The sequence below is a fragment of the Mesocricetus auratus genome, unplaced genomic scaffold (assembly GCF_017639785.1).
Source record: "Mesocricetus auratus isolate SY011 unplaced genomic scaffold, BCM_Maur_2.0 Super-Scaffold_100003, whole genome shotgun sequence".
Taxonomy (NCBI): domain Eukaryota; kingdom Metazoa; phylum Chordata; class Mammalia; order Rodentia; family Cricetidae; genus Mesocricetus; species Mesocricetus auratus.
The window spans coordinates 99,366,137-99,385,507 of record NW_024429188.1 but is presented as its reverse complement, the minus strand read 5'-3'; the positions used below and the strand labels follow the sequence as shown (position 1 = coordinate 99,385,507).

General features: G+C 42.4%; 1 long non-coding RNA gene across 3 annotated transcripts in view; it reads left to right on the top strand.

Annotated features, from left to right (window-relative positions):
- The first annotated feature begins 1,349 nt into the window (after positions 1-1,349).
- The window catches only part of LOC110342166, a 60,508-nt gene continuing 42,486 nt past the window's right edge, over positions 1,350-19,371 (top strand). For all 3 annotated transcript variants that reach the window (XR_002384174.2, XR_002384173.2, XR_005876860.1), the window contains exons 1-4: positions 1,350-1,470; positions 5,060-5,167; positions 13,563-13,697; positions 15,795-15,961. This is a non-coding gene — a long non-coding RNA (uncharacterized LOC110342166). The remainder of the gene's footprint in view (positions 1,471-5,059; positions 5,168-13,562; positions 13,698-15,794; positions 15,962-19,371) is intronic.

Below are 19,371 nucleotides of genomic sequence, written 5' to 3'. Positions count from 1 at the left end.
TGTATACTAAAAACAATACAATGCCTGAGGGCATTAAGTTCCTGGAAAAGGCCTGCCCGCAGAAACCACCCTGAGCTCGACCTTGTCCAGAGACTAACCGCCTCTTCTGCCACGCCCAGATCAGTTTCTGGGGTCAGAGGAGAACCAGCCAGGGTAGAGGAGAGAGCAGAAGCTTCTCTGGTGGGAGCCTTTCTTAGGAAGTTTTCTTGAACCTTTTTGGAGCCTGCTTAAAGTTTTCTTTACATCGTTGAAAGAGTCTCTGTGTTGTCAATCCCCGACACCCTCCGCACGTTCTCGGACACAGGCCGCGGAGCAGACGCGACAGAAAGGCATGCCTCTGGTAAGGAAAGCACAAGGGTAAGTTTTTCCCACCCAGAATTTATCCATATTTGAGTATGTGTATCACTCTAAATGACACTGTACAAGTGGACGTCCTTTTTTCTTCTAATTTTAATGAAAAAAGTTATCAAAACCCCTTTCTCCTTAATACAGTGAATGTGCTCATAGCCAATAGATACATAACTTGGAGTTGTGGAGTCCCCCCCCCAACATACAGGTTTGATATTCTGGCCAGAATACATGCAGATTCCCTGGGGACTTTGGGAAGAGGACTAGTGATGCGTGGAGTAGCTGTTCTCCACCCCCTTAGCTGGAACCGTTTTCTTTTCCCTACTAGATTGGGGTCCCTGAAGTTTATCCTGTATATTCCAAGACAATTTGGTTCTATGAGAAAATGCTGAGTGAAGCCGGGGGTGGGGTGAGGGTTGAGGAGAGCTTGTAAAGATTGGTCAGGTGGAAATTGAATTCTTGAACTAGGCCTCTATTTGATTTTAGATGAAAGCCAGGAGGAAAGCCGCGATGCAAGCAGACTTTCTCAAACTGGGTTAAGACAAGGCAACCCAGTTTCTGGTGTTTGTCTCTTGGTCACGTTTTTTTCTCCTCCCAACACTGGAAGAGAGAAGCCTGTGGAGGAGACTGGCTCTATTTGATAGTTCTGGTCGCGACACCGCCACCGTGAGGGCATTTCTGGAAAATTCCCCAGAGCTTTCCCCGTCAGACTTTGAGCCATGCTCTCTGTTCCCAAGACCTCCCTATGGCCCACGTGTGTAGAGCTGGCCTATGGGGAAGTGCAGGCCGAGAGGCCCTGGGAAAGCAGGGCCAGGCTCTCCCGAGAGTAGGCGGGACCAGGGAGGCCACCTGCAGACAGCCCCTCTTCTAGCTCTTCCTTTCCTCCCTTCCCCCTTGGGGCACCGAGGAGACCAACACGTGGGACAATTCCTGGTACCTGGGAAGAGAACTTTATGTGCTTGCTGAAAGGTACTTCCATTTTGTTTTAGAGACTTGGGGAGGAGTGAAAGAACCCGGGTAAGCCAAGAGCAGTCCGAACTTCTAGGAAGCCGACCACGCCAAACGGACGGAGACCAAGGCCAGAGGACCGAAGACAAGCAGCCCAAAGGTCATCTGCTAGAGGTGATATAGCTTTACTTCGCTTTTTCCAAACACGACTCTTGCATGGTATGTTAAATCGAAGGCGGGATTGTTTCTAGAAAATACAAAAGCAGGGAGAATTTTTTTAAAGCAGCAGTATTCTAAAAATTACTAATATTTTAAAAGCAGTAAAATTACAAATCAGGAACCCTAATGATTTGATGCCCAAAGTACAAGGGAATTTAAAAAAGTATTTCCACATGCAAAGTGGAGCTATGAGAATGTGTGGCAAGACTGTTTTAGTTGCTTTTGTGATTAAGGTACCATTTGTAATATCTCAAAACTGGAGTACTTTGCCAGCAGCAGATTAACTTTTACCATTTCCTGAAATAGAAAGGGTCACTGGGGTAAATGACGAATAGTAGTAATAATTTAAGCACTCAGAAGTCTACAGTGATTTCCAAGGGGGCAAATGGTATGCATCTGGTTATGTTTAAGGAGAAGCATTGAGTTCATGGTTATATACAACCATTTCCTTGTAGATATTGTTTAAAGCGTTTTACTTTCAATCCTGGTCAGTGTTAGACTGGAATGACTGCTGTTCAACTTGGACATCTCCAGCCGCTGCTGTGTATTCATATCTGTATTGTATTTGTACATAGACCAAGCTGATAGATTACAGCCACATAAAAGGGTGTGAATGCGTCTGCTGGCCAGCTTTCTTAGCATATACACACGTGTTGCTAAATTTTGGAAATACCTGTTCCTTTTGTTTTTAAAGGAAACCTGCCTTTAAGGTCAAAACAACTACTGAATTCTGTGTGGTGACTAGTTTCTAAACTGATAGCTTTTTTTCTGCCCTTATTGAAATATGATATATGATTAATTAACACATTAAAATTGGGTTTATTCAGATATACAGTTACATATTTTTTCTGAAACAAGCACAATCAAGCTTGCCACAATTTCTTGTTTCTCGTATGTGGAGAGAATGCTTGAGGTCTACTGTTTGCAATTTGCAAGATGCCAATGTCAACCTTCGGTTGTTTGTTTTCTAGTGTTTAAAGACCTTTTTTGAGACGAAAATGTGGCTAGAGCCCCTATGTTTCTTAAGCTTTAATGTGTAGTACCTATTTTATTATCACATGGCAGGTTAGGTAAGGATGGCCTCGCTAATAAATTCTTTGAATGGTAATACTATAGTTATTTTATGTGCTATATAGAATTTTTATTATTAATGGAGAAACTAGTATTCCTTAATGAACAAGATCAATGAAGAAACACTTTGGAAGTCTTTTATTTATCTAAAATCCATGCCTTTCAAATGTTTCAGGATATTTTAATCTACCCAGAAATCAGAAATGCATGTTTGAAATTTAAAATGTGATGTGTGTGTAAATTCAATTTTGTTATAAATTTGTTGCAGTTTGTCGACCATAAATATATAATTACATAGGTGTACTGACAAATCGGGAGTAAACTTGCTGGGGAATATCAGTGTTTAATTCAAGAGCTTTCATTCCTGATCAAGATAGGGCAACTTTGTAAATTCTTTGCAAGCACTGTATCTTAGGAGTAAACACTGTAAGAATACTCGTAAGCCTTAACGAATCATGAGAAAGTCATGGGACCTATTAATGGTTTGTGGGTGAAGGAAATGTGTTTGTGCTCCATTCAATGAACCTGTGAGATAAACTCATGTCCCTTTTGGCTGGAATTTATAAAGCCGCTCCTGGAGAGACATAATACTATGCAATTGGATGTGCAGTTCCCCTGAAACTCCATTTACGGTTCCAGCCACGATGCTTCCTGCTGAACACAAAAGGCCTGGTGAGAAAATGGAGGATTCCTTGGGAATCTGCTCCTGAGACCTAAGTCACCTGACATGGCGCCTAAATTTGCATTTCTCTGGGAGCTAAATTCCAGAGTCCTCTTTGTTTTCTTAGTCTTGGATCTCTGAGGGATTCCTCACTGAAGCAAATGACTTGGGTGACCATAGGGATCCTTGACTGAATGGAGGGGCAGTTGTGTCAACTTTTGGAAGAGTGGAAATGGAAGTTTTGAAATAGCTGAGAAACTGGGTGCTACAGGCCTGTATGTTGTCCCTCATCAGAGCAAATGGGGAGGCAACTTTCTTTGTTTTTCAGCCAATGAATGGGAGTGGAAGTGGCAAGGCTAGTCAGATTTTGCAGAACAATACTACTACTCAGGAAGTTGTTTGCCAATTCCCTGTGGTGTCAATGAGATCTCCGGTAAGTCTAGTAGTTAGGAAAGGTTGGCTCTTTGGTAAAGTTAAATGGGCTTGGACCCTGAGAAGACATCTTTTAGTTTCAGAGTAGGAGTTTGATGGGATCCAATGGAAGACACTAATGGTGGGGGGCGGGGCAATGGATGCTTGAGGACCTGAGGACAACTATCAGCTAGGTCACTTACAGGAAGTCAGTCGTGTGGCTCCTAGCCAGTGAAATCAGGGCAGAAACAAAGCACTCAGATCTTTGGGGGGAAGCTCTGAGCATTTGTTCTCTGACTCCACTACTTTACTAATAGGGCAGTGGTCTGGTACAAGGTGTCCAAGCTGAAGTAGCTGATGTGCCTTCCCAAGTCTCAAAAGACACTCAGAATTGATCCTCCATTGTCAAGAGCAAGGAGAGCCTAAAGCAAAGTGTGTACCATGGCGCCACACCAGTTAATTCCATCGACAGGGATTTACACAATGAGAAGGTCCAAAAGTCTTCTCTATGGCTAATACACATGGGAACCCTGCCCTTTTCTGAAACAAAAGAAGGGGTGGATGGGGCTGGCAGAAGGGACGGACTGGGAGGAGGAGAAACTGATCGGCTGGGAGAAAATGATTAATAAAAACGGCAGGAATTGGGAAGGAGGTGAGGGTTGAATCTAAGAGGAGTCAAGGGGAGGAAAGGGGTATGAATGTGAAAATACATGGCATGAAAACTCTCATAAGTAATAGAAATATTGTATTAAAACAAGTCTTCTGGACTCGAGGAGACAGCTACAGTGGCTATTGCAGCTTTTCCCTGGGGACTAGTGGAAGGTGTACTCTAGAGTAGGTGACCCCCAACCATAAAATGATTTCCTTGATACTTCATGACTGTAATTTTGCTACTGTTAATGAATCATAATCTGTTTTCCGATGGTTTTAGGTAGCCCCTGTGGAAGGGTTGTTCAACCCCAAGGTAGTCTCAACCCACAGGTTGAGGAACTCTAGAAGGATTTGCTTGTACCTCAGTTTTCATAAGGGGTGAAACTTTGCTTATGTAAACCTGTTGTTATTCTAATAATAAAAATGAAACTCGTGATTCTGGGGACCTAACTGTTGATTCGTGTTAGCAGGTATTATTCAACTGCCTGCTGCTTCTTAGCATTTTTTTGATGGAGATTTGTTATAGGCCTACCAAGATATTCTCTTATGGGAATTTTAAGCACACCGGGAACCCTAGATCACTTGGTCACAGCCTAGTAAGAAATGGAATGTTTCATGGGATTCACGGTACACGAACTTCCTCTGTACCAATGATGGTGTTGGCAGTTGACCACTTACAAGGGAGGAAGGAACTGTATTCTGGTATACTGCTGTAATGTTTGCTCACCCACTTACCCACTGTTTACCCAGGGTGTTTCACCTCTGCTACTCAGCATTCATCCATGTCTACAAGGACAGAGAAGTTACTGAGGAAATTGGTGATGGGCCTGGCTGTCGTTGAGGCTGCTCCCGATTAAGGTAAGCCACAGGATGAGTGGAGACGTTGATGAACCAGCATCTTTCCATGGTCTTGAGTAATACATGGAAGTAATAAGGTGACCCATGTCTTTTTCAGCCCATTGCGGTTACGCAGGTAGTAGTGAGAAATGCTCTGCCAGCTAGGTTAAGCTGTGTGCTGTGAAGTAATAGCTTCCCCACATGCTAGACTAAGGAGGCTACATGTGTGAAGATGGTGTGCTGTTTCTGAAGTTAGACATGTGGACCACAGATAAGGTAGCCTGAAGCCCTAGAAATCCTCAGCTGTGAGAACTTTGTATTTGCCGGGTGATGGTGGCACATGCCCTTAATCCCAGTGCTTGGAAGGCAGAGGCAGGCGGATCTCTTAAGTTTGAGGCAACCTAGTCCACAGAGCCAGTTCCAGGACAGCCAGAACTCCACAGAGAAACCCTGGCTTGAAAAACCAAAAATCAAAACAAAATAAAAAGTTTTGTATTTACATACATTTAGTTTACATTAAGAGACTACATTTAGACAGAGGGTGAATGGAAGCCTAAAGCAATACTACCTTCCTGGATCCCAGGAATTCAAAAGTTTAGCCTACAAGTATGTTTGTGTGAGGGTGTCAGATCCCCTGGAACTGGAGTTGCAGACAGTTGTGAGCTGCCATGTGGGTGCTGGGAATTGAATCTGGGTCCTCTGGAAGAGCAGCCAGTGCTCCTAACCAGTGATCCATCTCCAGCCCCCTTAACAGAGTCTAAAATTCACCTCTGCTAAAGTAAGCCACAGTTCTACAATTACTCCTGTAATGCCCCCTCCCACGCTTTAAGTGAGCAAGAAAATGAAAGCGGAGTCACTGTGTGGAGATTTATAGAACTGCATAAACTAGCCAGAAAAGCAATGCTGTTCATTGATTCACCACTTCCAGTGCCAGTGGTTACATCAGTTAACCGTTGTCATAGACATCCCTTTGCCCAAAGGTTGTCTTTTGAAAGTGGTTGTGTAGTCACACTCCATAGAAAATACAGAGGTGGGCAGAAAGAGGATTGATGGGTTCCTTTTCCTTTTTTGAGAGTAGTAGTGGTGTAGGGAAGGGGGGAGTGTTTTCCTGGTTCCATATGCACGATTGTCTCTTTTTTTTCCCTTTGGTTTTTCAAGACAGGGTTTCTCTGTGTAAAAAGCCCTGTCTGTCCTGGAACTCCCACTGTAGACCAGGCTGGCCTTGAACTCACAGAGATCCATGCACCTGCCTCCCAAGTGCTGGGATTAAGACGTGCACCACTGTCCTCAGTCCCGTGCACTCACTATAGCCTTCTTAAGTCTTTGGAACAATTGAAAGTCATTATCGAAGTCGTCTTCAGGGGAGAGATATATGCCTTTGGTTTAGGAATGGAAAAGCAAATTGTTGGAATTTTAGCTTTTCTCTGTTGCTGTCATTGGAACTTTGGTATGAAGCTATTTTGGTTAGGGAGTACAAGAAAAAGGAGGTGTCTTTATTTATTACATACAGGTTTCAGTCAAGTTGACCACAGAAGCATGGATTCAGAAGGTGAGTAGGTACAGAGGAAGTATCTGGGAACCTTCAAACCAAAGAACTAATTGGAGTTATAGCTTCTGTGAGCTACCATGTGGGTGTTGGAAATAGAACCCAGGTCCTCTGGAAGAGCAACAAGTGTTTTTAACCACTGACTTATGTCTTCAGCCACAGCCTTGACGTTTTAACTTATTTTTGTGTTTAGACTTAAAATATTGAAATTAGAAAACAATGTTTTTTTCTGAGACAGGGTTTCTCTGTGTAGCCCTGGCTGTCCTGGAACTCCCGCTGTAGACCAGGCTGGCCTTGAACTCACTGAGACCTGCCTGCTTCTATCCCCTGAGTATTGAGACTAATGGTGTGTGCCACCACTGCCTGGCAACATGTAATATTTGAAATAATTACTAAAAAGGAAAAACCGAGTACCATTCAAAAATATAATTGGAAAATAACCATATCTTTTTCTCTAAAAGTAATCATATTTCTATGTAGGATTTAAAGATCTCTTGTTTTACTGGAATGTATTAACTGTATGAAGTAGTGACTTTGACTATGGCATTTTTCTTTTTTGTGGGAAGAGGACCAGGGCTTAAGGCTCAAATTCAGAATAGTCTGGAAATCATGATATAGTTCAGATTGTCCTTAAATTAGTGGCCATCCTCCTGTCAGTCAAGTGCTGGAATTAGGCATGATCCATTAAACCTGCTGGTTATGACATTTTCATGCAGATCTTTAGTATACCTTGATAATATGTCACACTTTTTCTTTCCCTCTTCAAAATCCCCATATTCCCAGTAGCCTCCAAAGGCCTCACACTCAAAAGACCTCACTCTTAATTTTTATGCTATCTTTCATTTCTACATGTAGTGACATGAGAAAAGTATAATAGAAGCAACTGAAGAGGCAAGGGTATTACTTATATCATACAAATCAAAATTCATACCAATGAGTCCTGTTAGCTTGCCCACACATGTTGTCTAATAAATACAACAGCAAAATGCAATGGATCAAAGATGAGACAGCTATAAAGAATTTTTAAGAGTATTTGCTCTACATACTGGTTTTTATTTTTGTGGGCTTTTGTTTTTGCCAAGATGCAAATGTATTTGCTCAACTACAAGGTAATACTATGATGGAACTAGAAATCTGACTCAGTGGTTAAGAGTACTGGCTGCAGCTGGACTGTGGTGGTGCACGCCTTTAGTCCCAGCACGTGGGATGCAGAGGCAGGTGAATCTCTGTGAGTTCAAGGCCAGCTTGGTCTACAAAGTGAGTTCCAGGACAGACTCCAAAGCTACACATAGAAACCCTGTCTTAAAGAAAACAAAAAACAAAAATCAAAACAAAAAAGCAAAAGCACTAGATACTCTTGTAGAGGATCAGGGTTCAATTTCCAGCACCCAGATTGTAGCTCACAGACTCCCATAACTCCAGTTTCAGGGAATCTGATACCCTCTTCTAACCTCCATGAGAACAAGACACACATGTGGGAGACATGCAAGCATTTCATTCCTATAATAAAAGTAAATAAAGATATTTTTCAAAAGGAAAATGTTATGAAAAAGTCATGTTTCCTGTCAATAGTTAATGGTGACTGTCCTGTGTTGAGTGAAGGATTCATGCACCATATCCCATGTATAGTGTAATAAAAAAGAAGAACATAGAAATGTTTTGTGTATGTTTTTAGGACTGTCTTACATAATGCAGGAATAACATAGCACTTGAGAGGTGCATCAAGAGTTCATGACCCGTGTCAGCTACAGAGCAGGCTTGAAGACAGCTTGGTCTGAAACCCTGTTTCTCTTATAGAGTTGCACATCACTTTTATAATATTTAACCTGGGGCTAGGAGTACAGCTCAGTGCCACAGCGTTTACCTAGCATGCACAAGGCTGTGGGTTCCATCCACGGTGATACATCTAAATAAATAAGCAGATGAAAAACTTAAAGATGTGCTACATCACTTAATAGTCTTCCTGGAAAACTCAATTTGGGGTGAATTGAACCTACTTGTATTAGAAGTTGTAGGGTCCAGCTAAACACTGAACTGAACTCCTGGAACCCAGTGACACAGATGAAGGAGTGATGAGCAAAGGGGTCAAGACCATGATGGTGAAACCCACAAAGACAGCTGACTGGATAAGGGATTGCTCTTGAACTCCAGACTGATGGCTGATCCAGACTCCACGAATGTAGTGTCAGTGAGGAGGCCTCAGAAATCTCTGGGGCCTTGGGTAGTAGATCAGTGTTTACCATGGTGTATGAATGAACTTTAGGAGCCCATTCCACATGGAGGGATGCTCTCTCAGCCTGGACACATGCGAAAGGGCCTAAGTCCTGCCCTAAAGGAAATGACAGACTCTAGAGATCCCCCAAGGAGGGCCTCACCCTCCCTGGGAATGATGTGGGATTGGGTCCAAAGATGACTTTCAGTTATAAAGAAATAATACATAAGGATTCTAAAAGGCTGGGGGATAGCTGGAGGGAATATAGTTGTTCAGTAAGCAGGGAGGCCCCGGAGCATGGCGGCACATGACTGTAACCCCAGCACAAGGTAGAGACAGGAAATGAGACACAAAAAACAAAACAAAACCAGGATTTTTTTTATTTAAATAAGAGACGGAGAAAAGTAAAGTTTAGTCTAGGAGCTTGTCACTGTTAGAGGCTGTAAATTAATCCTGGCATATAATATAAACGTGGCAGGAATCCTGTTATGTGTTGCATATAGTGATGATAACTCCGGGGCACTCCTCTTCAGGTTTTAGCCAAAAAGCTGCCAACAATTCAACACAGAAAATGGGGATTTACTTAAGAGAGATTCAGAGACAAACCAAAACAGGACATGGTTTGTTACCTAGAGGTACTTTTGATCTTGACATCCCACATTTTTATTTCTTCTTATTTTTAAAATTTAATTTAAATTTTTCTTAGGTTAGGATCTTTTTTCATAACTTGAAAAAATACTAGAGATATGATGTTCAGTGAACAAGAGCAGAGCTGTGAAAGCTAGCTGTGATATTTTTATTGGGTTGGGTTGTTTGTTTCTTTCATAAGACTGGCCAGGAACTCATAGATTCAGGGTATTCTCCTGAGTCAGCTGAGATCACAGGTAAAAAGCCATAAATGGAGGAAATAAAATTATTAGGCAGTTAATTAATTAGTTAATTAATTTTCAAGACAGGGTCTTTAAATAAAGCCCTGCACATACTGATTTTGTAGACCTGACTGGCCTGGAACTCATAGAGATTTGCCAGCCTCTGCCTCTCAAGTGCTAGGATTGAAAGTTCGTGCCACGTTGCCTGACCTAAAATTACTATTTTTTAATACTTGATAAGCATAATGATTTTCAGCCTCCGTTTAGTTTTAGGTGTAAAACAGACAGCGAATAAGATTTAAATTTTTCTAATGATCCTATTAGGTCATGCTTCCAGAAACTTGGATTGAAGATGACTTTTTTTCTTTTTTTTGGTTGCGATGGGTGGGGGCAGGGGAGAAGGGCTTGCTGTGTTTAGCGGAGCACTGTATGGAGCACGACTGCCATCTTGAGGCTGTAGTTTCAAATCAAATAGCGCAGTTATTGCATTATAGTGAGGACTTCCGGTTTATGCAAGTCCATTTCGTAAAGAAGCCCACCCGGCCCTAACTTTAAACTGGTCCACCTGTTTTCGTCTGAGATAGTCCAGGAATTCAGAGCAAAGGCTTGATTTTGACCTGAAAACAACTGTAGCCATGGTAATTAAGGCAGTAACAGCTCCCAGCGTTCCGGAAGTTATGGGGCGGGACTTTGTGCGGAAGCCTTGATCCGACAACTCCTTAAGCAGTCCGATGTCTCTTATTTCTCTTACCATTTTACCTTTTCCTGAAGCAGCATAACAGCATAGTAAACCGACTCATTGAAGTGTTACCCCACCACCAACTCCGTCGATTTGTTTTGTTTGTTCGTTTTGAGACAGCTTTCACAGAATCCAGGCTACCCAGGAACTTAATGAAGCCAAGCTCTTAATCCTGTTCTTTCTGCCTCCACCTCCCAGCTTCCAGGAACGTATCACCGTGCCTGTATGAAGGTGCTACTTTCCAGCTGCGTATGGGCTTGTTTAGGTATATGGACACAGCTTTGAGCAAGAGAGCGAATGGAGAAGTTCTAGAGGCCTTGCTGGATGACAAGAAAGCTGCTATCCCAGCTGCCTGAGACGTGTGTATATAGGAGGGTCACAAATTTAAGACCACCCTGAGCAACTTAATAAGACACCGTCGCAAGATGAAGATTTTAAGCTGGGATGCAGCTTTAGATGAGCGGCACAGTGCTTGCCCAGCGTGCACACAATCAGAGTTCATTCGTTCCCTCACTACGAAGAGTAGGTTTGGGGCAAGTAAATGCTAGATTACAAGGAAAGAAGCAGGGCTAATGTTAACATCAAACAAATGCACTTGAAGTTTTTATTTCAAGGATAACTACAACAGTAAAATATTGTAGCATCAAAGATCAACTGAAGTAAAATTCCTATCTTTAATATCTTTATGATCAAACTATCTTCCCATAGTTGAGCCTGGTACTTCCTAGGAATTTTTAAGGTGCTAACTGAAACTTGTCTTTTTTCTCTTGGTCTGTTGGTATTGTTGTACATATCATCTCCCTTTTTTTGTTTAGTTTAGTCTTGTTTTGTTTTGAGATAAGAGTTTATGTATCCTTGCCTGGCCTTGGTACTGGTTATGTTGGACAGGCTGGTCTCAGACTCAATGTGCCTCCATAGTGGAGTGCTGGGACCAAAGGCGTATACCACCATGCTCTGCTGTGCTAACTTTTTTGTAATTTATTTATTTTTTCATGTTTGTCAGTATATCGAAATATAGTTTGGTTTTATAGTTTGATGCTTACACAGTTTGATACATCATTATATTTGTAATTACATGACATCTAAGTTTTTAATAATACTAATGGTTTTACATCATTTGTCTGCTTTTGTTATCTTCAGGACTCTACTCAGAATTGTGAGATGAATTATTTATTCTTATTCACGGTGTTAGGAATTCTGATATTTTCCCACTCACCATTAAGTTAGATATAGGTTACTACAGTTAGATGTATATTAACTGTACAGAATAATAAGACTCATGACATTTCATTCACTCACGGCATGCGTGTATTGTGTTCATCCCCATTAGCCAAACTTACCATCTCTTCTCCTTTTCCCATTCTCTAGTCAACCCCATCTACTTTTGTGACCCTTGTACTGCTCTTTGTGAATGTGGATATGACTGACCGGTAAAGGACTGCTTGTTACTCATTTCAATAAGTATGAGGAAGCACTTGTGTTATGAGATGAAGCATGAGACAAAGTTACAGCAACTTGTGCTTGTGATTTACATATATTTGAGAACTTCACCGCTCAAAGTCCTCAAGGCTCCCCAGAAAGAAAGATATGTATCTGAGCACGCCTTCTAGGAATCCAAAGCAAATAGGTGCCTCCCTTTCATTTATTCTGCCCAGTAAGTAGATAAGGATTGATTTACAGCCTCTAATAGTGACAAGCTCCTGGAGCAAACTTTCCTTTTCTCAGTCTCTTATTTAAATAAAAAAAAATTCCCTGGTTTTGTTTTGTTTTATTTGTTGACACAGGAGTGTCTCATTTCCTGTCTCTACCTTGTGCTGGGGTTACAGTCATGTGCCGCCATGCTCCGGGGCTTCCCTGCTTACTGAACAACTATATTCCCTCCAGCTATCCCCCAGCGCTTCAGAACCCTTATGTATTATTTCTTTATAATTGAAAGTCATCTTTGGACATTCTACTTAGTTTGGCTACAGGAAGAATCTTGTTACTGTCCCATTAGCAAGACTCTCTCCCATGCATTGTGGCCAGACATTTTCCTTGTACTTACTACCCCTCTCCCCCATATTCAGCTCCTTGGCTCCCCTGTTGCCTTTGCCCTATTCAGGGTTGCCTGATTTATTTCTCCCCTGGTGAAAAATTCTTTGTTATTTTAAAAATAATGAAAGTAAATTTGTCATTAATATTAAGAATTCAAGTCAGGCCGGGCATTGGTGGCGCACGCCTTTAATCCTAGCACTCGGGAGGCAGAGGCAGGCGGATCTCTGTGAGTTCGAGGTCAGCCTGGTCTACAGAGTGAGTTCCAGGACAGCCTCCAAAACAATACAGAGAAACCCTGTCTCGAAAAACCAAAAAAAAAAAAAAAAAAAAAAAAATCAAGTCAGGATGCTTACAGATGGGCCATTGATTTTTCTGAATTTTGTTATTTCTTTTAGGCCAGGCTCGTGAAGATTTGCTCATAAAGCAATACATTGATAATTTGGGTTGCCAAAGATGAGACAAAGCAAAGACCGGTAGTATGTGATCCTAAGAAATTAACACGCTTGCTGAGAGTGGCGGTGAGACAGATAGTCCTCAGTTTGGTTTCAGACAAAAGCCATGAATTTACCGCGTGGGCTTGTCCGTACACTGCAAAGAAAGAACAGTGTCCATGTTTCCTCGTGCCTTTGTCTCTGCTTAGTATTTTTTTAAAACGAGAGAGGCGGGGGAGGAGTGGCATTTGTACACATACCTGGAGCTCTACTGCCATCTTGCGGAAATAGCTTCATTAAAAAATGTTGTCTGCTTTGGTGGCGCACCTAATGGCAGCAATTATTTAATCCCAACCCTTGAGAGACTGAATCTGGCGGATTTTGGTGATTTCTAGGCTGGCTTGGTCTACGTAGTGAGTTGCAGGCTGGCCAGGTCTGCATAGTGAGTCCCTATCTCAAAAAGTATGAGAATAGTGTTATGACAACTTCATCTCCGTGAGTGCAACAGTTTGAACAGTTAATCCTGCCTGTGGGGAGTTCCAAGAGGCTTGCACTTGGTCACTGGTCACTTTTATTTTCATGCAGATGGATCTGGACTTTGGCAGATTGTCCCTGTGGACCAACAGCTGTCAGGACATGCAGACAGGAAGTCAAGGGGTGGGATCTCCATTCCTCCAGTTTGGTTGTGACTTGTTTTCCTACAAGGAGTGTCACAGACAGGTGGGTTTTCTTTGGTGTTGCTCTGATCAGACCGCAAAACTGTAAAAAGCACTCCATTTTTGGCTGGCTTAAACAATTCACATCTGAAATATATAACAGATGCTTTCAAACAAAAATAGTTCTTGGGTCAGATAATACTTAGGGCCTTAGAAATATGCCTATGCCTGACAAAGTATGCCTAACACAGAATATGCCTATGCCTAAGGAAGTATGTCTAGGGCGGACTCCTGTGTTGGAACATAGCTAAGGTTCACAGCAAAGCCGCTGCTAATTGTATTGCATTCTTTGAAACTCTGGCCGCATGATGGCAGTAGTGCTCCAGATAGCGCCAGAACCGCCATCTTTGCCTTCTCTTCCCCCGCCCTTCTTCCTCTGAAAAAACAAAACCGCCACTCCGGAACAAAAAGTGCCAAGAAATTCAGGTGTCCTCCATTTTGCCTAAATCAGTGGAGCCCATTATTAGAGCGGCCATTTTACTTTTGTTTTCCTTCTCGAGCCAAATTAAGGTCTGAAACCGTATTTTTGTCGTTTCCCTAGGTAAAATCCGACTGGATTTTTGTCCACTAAAGTGTTTTATTTCACTTAATGGTACTTGTATAGTAAATTGGCCATTTCCTCTTTAATGCTGTAAATGTGGACAAAGGCAGAGAGAAAAAAGATTGCGTAAAACCAATGTGAAAAATCAAGTTCCGTTTTAGACAATACGTTTTTTAGGTCTGCCATTTGAGCCACGATCCGTGAGCCCAGCAGGCAAGCCACTTCCTAAAGCTTACACCGTAAGCCCTGAAGTATGCATATGTCCATATGTGATATTTGCTTCCATATATCGTACTGAAGATTGGACTGGAGACCTCAGGCAAGGTGGACAAGTAAATACTGTACCATGGGGCCACCGTGAAGACAATTTTCTTTTTTCTTTTGAAGCAGGGCCTCCCGGTGTTGCTTGGGCTGCCCAGGAACTTACTATGTGGACCAGGCTACTCTGAAACTTAAAACCCTTAGCCTCAGGAGTAGATGAAAGGACAAATCTTTCCCACCATATGTGCCCCACCCCCACCCCCAGTCAAGGTCTGCCTTTGTGATTCAGGCTTGTCTCCTAGTCTCAGTTTCCTGGACTGTCTGGGCTCTATCTGGGATAGAAGTCTCTTTTATCAAGCGAGACCCAAATAGTCACTAGCCTGGTTAATCCTAGACAAGCAGAAGTCCTTTTTAGTCTTGTATCAAAATATATCGGAAAGTTTGGCTTGAGCCATAGGAGAAGATGCATGACAGCTGTCATTCTGACATGCCAATCACATGCTATACTGCATACCTACCAATTTCTATCAGAGATTACTGAGTTCTGTCTCGTTTCCTCCCTTGAAAATTCCGTGTTTCTAATATTGTGAATGATGTTCCACTATTTCCTGTGATTTTATGGAGGACAGGTGCGTATGCAGAATTGCTAACTAAATCTTTTGTAGAGTACCTAGTAGGTTCTTTCATTAGTAAGATGATGCCTTCATAGCACTCCCAAATGATATCCTGGTCATAAACAAAAGTGGTATCAAAACTTGTTTCAAAACAAGTGATAACCTTTTAGAATATCTGTATACACATCATTTTATATCACGTATGTGCATATATATCTAGATTTTATTTCACAAAATACCTAAATCTATATTAAAGGTATATTATAGTTTGGATTGGATCAGTTTGTTTTTAAAAAAGATATGAGGAAAATGAGCTTTACATGAATGTCAAACTTGCTAATCAACAGTGGAGGCCTATAAAAGCAAAAGCTGAAAATACAATAAACAATGACTTTAGAAATGTAGACCCAGTGGGGTGCTTTGGTTTTAAGTTAGGGTCTCTAGTCCTGACTGGCCTGGACATTTGCAGTGATCTTCCTGCCTGAGATTATTATTGGTGTAAAACTACCACATCAGGCCTGTGAGATGTTTTGTCTGTGCTCAACCTTCCTAATGCTATGACCAACCCTTCAATACAGTTCCTCATGTTGTGGCGGCCTCCCCCAGCATAAACTTATTTCGTTGCTACTCCATAACTGTAATTTTGCTACTGTTACAAATTCTAATGTAAATATTTGACACACAGGATGTCTGGTATTTGACCGCATCAAAGGGCTCGAGCGTGAGGCAAAGGTTGAGAGCCACTGATTTAAACCAAGCTGTGGTTTGATTACCTGTATCCCAGAATTCGTGTGCTGTAAAGAGTCACCAAAAGTCTGTGTTAATGGTAACTGGAGAAGAGGCGTCTGGATGGTGAGTACGTCAGGAGGAATTTGCTTCCATGAATGGAGTTTTGAGAGGGGAGAATATTCTCCTTTTGAGAGGTAGTCTCTTATGAAGCCCTGGTTGCATTAGAGTATGTGAGACAGGCTGGCCTGGAAGTTTCTGTGAGACTCCTGTCTTTGTCCTTGGGAGTTCAAGGATTTCCAGGTGTATGCTCAGCTGACAGTAGATTTGTTAAACATGTGCTAAATCACACCAACACTTGGCAGTTGCATCCTAGACAGGATTTCCAGGCTTCAGAGTTTTCTTCTTTCTAGGCCTTCGTCTACCTAGTTTAGGCCTTGAAGCACAAGTAACTCCATGGGAAGTAACACAGGTCGTAATGGACGAAGTTCCATGGAAAATCCCCAGTAACTCAATGCTAGCCATCCACGTTCCTGGGCCTTTGTCTCTAGGTCCTGGTGTTATTGTCTTTTTTAGCCTTGGAGGATGGTAGAAAAGCGTTCTAGGAGGGGCCCTGTGGCCATGTGTGGAGCCATACTGCCATCAAATGGGAGTAGTTACAACACACAGCACCATTGCAGCTTTGTTCCCATGAGTGCCAGCAATGGGGAAAGAATTCCTGGTAGGATATGCATGGGTTAGACCTTGGGACCCAGTGCCTTTCCCTTAAGGCAAGAGGAGAAACTTGGGTACCAGTACTATCCTGGTGCTAATGTAGTGTGAGGGGCCACCAGAGGACCTGAAGGTGCTTAGACAAGCAGGGGAAGTTGTGGGGTGGAGTTTGGTTCCTTCTCTCTGGGGAGTGATAAAAATGCAGGCTCTTGGTGGGGACACCAGTCTGCTACTCCTTCTAGTATGAGTCAGCAGGGTTTGAAGTAATGCCATCTCACAGTCTAGCACAAGCTATCCTGGAACATTATGTAGCCGAAGCTCCCTCAACGTTCCATGTCTCAGTTGCTAAGGGAAAGTGTAAGACTGAAAGTAGAAAAACAATCCAGTATGGAAACAATCGTGTGAATGTAGTTAAGCTCTGAAACAGCGATAGGCCACTTCTGTGGGAAAATGCTTGCGCCCATTGCACCAGTGTGAAATGACGAAACACGGAAAGAGAAGACTGATCTCTAGTTGGAATTCTTAGTCATTTCCTAGCTCATGGCAGTGGTGTGAAAACAGCAAGGCCAGCCCAATACCAAGTCATGAGGCAGGAACACATCTCAAGAGTATCTGGTTTAGAGGTTTGGAAGGAGAAGAACGATGAAGTATGCCTTGTAGTTGTAGCACATGCACAAAAAAGATGAGGACCAAGGAATTTAGGGGTTAGGGGAAGACTGAGTTTGGGACTCACATGGTGTCATCCTGTCCAAAGAAGGAAAGAGAGGAGAAAGAACAATTGTTTTGTCTTTACTATAACATCAATGTGAAAAATACACTTAGGGTAATAAGTAAAGAGATGAGAGGGTAGTGAGTGCATTGAAAATGACCAAATATTGCCAAAGGTTTCAAGGTGACCTACATAACTAATAGAGACATTCTGTGTTCATGGGGTAGAGAGGTAAATATAGGTAGGTTGGCCATATTCCCTGAAGAGATGTGCATTTTGGTAGTAGGCCGCATTATTGTCATGATTGTTGTACCGTAATGAAATGTTTGATACTAAAATTCCTATGGAGTTTTGAGGAACCAAGAATCCAGAATGATCTTAACATAACCAATAGACAGCATGTGCATTTCACAACAGTATCAAAGTGGCATTCATCAAAGTCTACTTAAGAGCATGTAGACAAGTTAGTGAACTATCATTGCAAGTTCAGAAATACACTCGTACCGTAGGATCAATTGTTTTGACACAGACTCTCAGAATCTATCCCAAGCTACACTGGAACACATTATATAGGCCTAGCTCCTCTCAAAGTTCCATTTGTTTCCTGCCAAGAGAAGGTATAAGACTGAAAGTATAAACAACACAGCATAAAAACAACAATGTATACAGCTAAGCTGTGGGAAGCAGTACTAGGCCACTGATGTGGGAAAGTGCTTGTACCTATGCTCCAGTGTTACAGGGAAACCTTCAGAGGAAAACAGTGATCCATCCCGTTGGAATTCATAGGCATTTCAATATGTTTTTCCAAGTAGGCATTTGTAGAGCATTCAGTGTTTGCAGGTATATGGACCCTTTTTACACGGCCACTAAAGTCAGCCTCCCACTGGACACGCAAGGCCCATTTTCTAGATCTCCTATGGAGCATGATACCTAGGGAAGTTGCACTGTGAATCCAGATAACAATAGATTTGCTTTCCTTCCAGACTAGACTCGATAGCAGTTTCTTTTCCTACCTAGAACTGAAGGCTGAGATCTGTCACCCAAGACAAAAAAGACCAACAGCCACCCTTCGAAAGCACTGGAGACCACTGCTGGTGCAGACCAGGAGAAATGCAAGATTTGACCATTGCTAGGACACTAACTTCTTCAAAAGAGAACATGACAGAGGAAGGGAGGAGGTAGTGCCTCAGGTCTCCCTTTCATTTTTCTTCCCTTTTTGCTTTTTTCCCCCGAGGCAGGGTTTCTCTGTGGCTTTGGAGGCTGTCCTGGAACTCAGTCTTGTGGACCAGGCTGGCCTTGAACTCACAGAGATCTGCCTGCCTCTGCCTCCCAAGTACTGGGATTAAAGGTGTGCACCATCAGTGCCAGGCATCTTGTTTTGTTTTTATACTTATTTAGTTATTCATTTACATTTGTATCTATTAACTTATTTGGTTTTGTCTTTTGGTACTGGAGTTCCAACACAGGTCTAGATCTGTTAGATGTGGCATTGTTAAAAAATGAAAAAGGAAGAGTGCCACGTGCTTCCTAACAGGGAACAAAAAGGCAAGACCAAAGCAGTTACTGGACTGCTTCTATATTGGAGGTTTTTTTCAGACTCGAAAGGTGGGGTCAGAGAGACATGGCTTGCTCTGTGGCAACACTGCCATCTTGCGGAAAATGTTTCATAGATAACCTTTTCTGTGCACACACTTTAAAACAATTTGAGTCGATGAAGTTCGTGGGTATTTTTCTAGAATGGCCAAGCTTCCTTGACAGTTTTTTCTTTTTACTGTAGGCAGATTGGAATCACGGGACCTTTAAGAGTCTTAATGTAGGCCTTGTTGACTGAGACCCGGGTACAATAGCATAGCTGTGCTGAGGTCCAGGGGGGAGGGGCAGGACTTCGCTCAGCTTGCAGCATGAATCTCCTAGGGCAGGAGGCGCCTCACCCTCCAGGTGCAAACACTGCAGCCTCCTTTCTGTTGGGACCTGAGGAGAAGTCAAGGAACCCCAAATAAGTATGCACAGCACTTCCAGTTGTCAGTAACCGCCATCTTGTTCCATGACTAAGAATCATGGGAGGACACTCAGCAGCGCTGTGATTTTTTTGAAACTGCATCCGCATGATGGCGGT